Genomic DNA, 3,167 nt, shown 5'->3' with positions numbered 1-3,167 from the left:
AACGCGCTCAGATACTCCGGCATAACCTTTCTCCGATAAGTAAATAAACACCACGTAAGCAGAGTAGATAGCTCCTTATCGAATACAACCTCTTGTATACCTCGCGATTGCTCCCCGGAGCGCAGCCCCTTACAGTCTTTAGTACATTTCGCACTCTTATAGATAATAGCTAACTTTATTGTATATGTTGCAAGTAATACAGACTTCTTAGTTACCCTACTACGCAGTTCCCCTTCCTATAGACGCATTAAGTGGGGAACTAGTAATATATCAACTATCATTCTGCTCCGCAAAGGCTAGGCGATCTGCGATATAGGAGATAAAATAAGCGTAATTACTTAGTCTCTTTAGTAGTTAAGAAGTGCTTAGGTAGGTTATTAGAAGTTGTAGTGACTTAGCTGTTACCTTTATCTTGCCTATAGCCTCGATGAGGTCGTCTACTTCTAGGTCTACGTCGTCTAGTCAAGAGGATTCTTCCTTTTCTTAGGCCCGCTGTACTTCCTTTACTACTATTATTATATTACCTACTATCTTAGTTAATTTCTAAGACTTAATAAGTCTTCTTATCTAGTGCCTTAAATTACTAAAATCTAGGCTGTGTAAGTTCTAGATGCTTTCCTTCTTCTTATAATAGTTCTTAAGAAAAGTATAGATGTTCTCTATATTATAAGAATCCTAGTTATCCCTTATAGGTGCGGCCGTCATTAAGTAAAGGACTAATTCTTTGTCCTCCCTTAGTAAGCCTTAGAAGAATAGTATGCCTATCTTAGATTCTAGAATTGTCTTATTAGTCACACACGCATTAGCTGCAGTAGTGAAATAAGTGTAGTACTCTCTAAGTCTAGGCTATCTTCTTAAGCTTTCTTAGATATAGGCTTTTAAGTAAGGGCGCTTGCCTATTAAGACTAAGGTGTCTTGGTCTTTCTAGTGTTCCTTTATGCTAGACTTAAGCTTCTCCTAGTCCTTATCTACGTATCTAGGAAGCCTCTTTAAAGTTCTTAATAATAACTTGTCCTTACTTAATAGGTAGTTAGGGACAATAGAGACTCTTATTGTTATAGAGATGCCACTATTAGTAGCCTGCCTATTAAATTCCTCTAAGAATTCTATTACATTAGTACTATTAAAGGACAAGGTACTATGCTTTAGGCAGGCTATAGCCACTACTAACGTAGCGTTTGCTATTTCTGTTTAGTTAGAAATCGTAGTATAGATGTTGTCCTTCTCTATTATTAGGGTAACTTCTTTTATAGAAGTTGTATTGCTAATAGTAAAGTCACTTATTTAGATAAACTTACTAACTAATAAGTGACTTCTCTGCTGTAATACTATTGCCTTATATAGGGAACTATACTTGGATAAACTTACTAACTAATATAGTCTTTTGTTTGGATAGATCGCTGACTAACAAGAATTCCCTATTCTTCAAGCGTAATGCTACGAGACGTGGCTTCCTTAGATAGCTGGGGCATGCTAGAGCTTCTCTTACTCCCGCCTATACTAACGTCTCTACTTCTCTTCTGTTTCCTTAGTAAAATGCTTCATTATTAGCCTCTTTGGCTTGGCATTTCCTAAATAAGTGCTAGCTTAGCCTATTTAAATTGGCATTTCTTTCCTAATAAACTTAATTTTAAATCTTCTTAACTTTTTGCTTATACTTCTCTTCTTGAGGCGGTTTAGTTGTCATACTAACAACACGTGTCTGCTTACTTAAAATAAATTGGGTAAACCTTATTCTCTTTTTTTTTTCTAACAGGTTCCGGTTCTTCTTCTTAGAGTCAGAGGCACTCCCACTGCTACCCTAAGCAGTGTTGCCATCTTCCTTATCTTCGCTGTTGGTGTGCATTAGCTGTTCTATCCACTAAGGAGTTGAACGCAGCCCCTTAGGCTTCGCTATTTGTAGAGGAGTAGTGTGGAACTGCGATGTCTTCTTAGTAGAGGGAACAGAACTAAAGGTTCTTCCCCTTCCCATAGGCTATGGGAGAGGGGAGAGGGAGTAAAATATATGTAGTAGGTTCTTCGAGCAAGAGATTTTTCTAAGAGATATTGTTTTTCTAGCTTTTTTCTACCATCTTGACTATCAATTTATGTTCCTTTTTGAAGGTAAGCAGTGCTTAGTTAGCACAAGGGTCATGGTGACCCTGTGCCTCGGCACAGTAGTAGTAGTAGTAGTAGTAGTAGTAGTAGAAGTGGTGATAGTAGTTTTGTGTAGGCGATTTTAGAAGTAATTAGTTTTTTGCTTGCTAAGCAGCCTTCTTAGGCTAGCGTAGCGCTAGCGTAGCTTAATTACTCTATAGATATCTTAATATTCTTATAATAAAAAACTATAATACTCTATAGCTATAAAGTAGAGTGTATAAGCTTTCTTCTAATACCTATATAATAAGTTTTTAACTTTTATTAATAGAGATATACGTATTATAAAATATTACGTAAGTAGTAGCTAAGCTTATAAGTCGCTAGCGATGCGCTAGCGCTTATAGCGCAACACTTCTACTAAAAATAGTATTCTACCTTTACCTTAAATAAAACTACCTACGTACTACTCTACTACTACTCTACTACTACTACTACTACTACTACAACAACAACTACTACTACTCTTACTACTTCTACTACTACTGCTACTACTACTACCACCACCACCATCACCACTACCACTACTACTACTACTACTATGTTACAAGTAACAAGCAGAAGGATTCTTCCCTTGTTGGAATGGCGAGTGGTTGGAGAACCACTCAGGATGACACCAAAGGCACGACGACAACCCCGCGGTGATCACGTGACGTGTGCTCCCGCCAAGAGCCATGCTCCCGCCAAGGAAGGGAGAATGGGAGGCCTTGGGAGAATTGTGCTCCCACTGCTCCCATGAGAACATGCTTCCGAGGGAGAATAGGGAGCATCAGGACAGAACACGATGGGTATAAGAATGTGTTGGATTTCATTATTACACTCGTTGTGGTCAACTCATTGTACTGTACTCTCTTACAAGTTCTTTACTTAACAAGATTGGTACTTTGTTATTCTATCTTACCATAGAATTGATTGTCTTTACTATCGGTTAAACATCCATAACTCTTTTCCACCTGAATTACTCGGCAATCACACGGCTTACCACGAACCCGCTCGACTCGCCTAACCCGGATCGAGTCCTAGCTAAGTAT

Source organism: Exserohilum turcica (genome assembly GCF_000359705.1).
Source record: "Exserohilum turcica Et28A unplaced genomic scaffold SETTUscaffold_30, whole genome shotgun sequence".
Taxonomy (NCBI): Eukaryota; Fungi; Ascomycota; class Dothideomycetes; order Pleosporales; family Pleosporaceae; genus Exserohilum; species Exserohilum turcicum.
Note: the sequence above shows the minus strand (reverse complement) of the source record.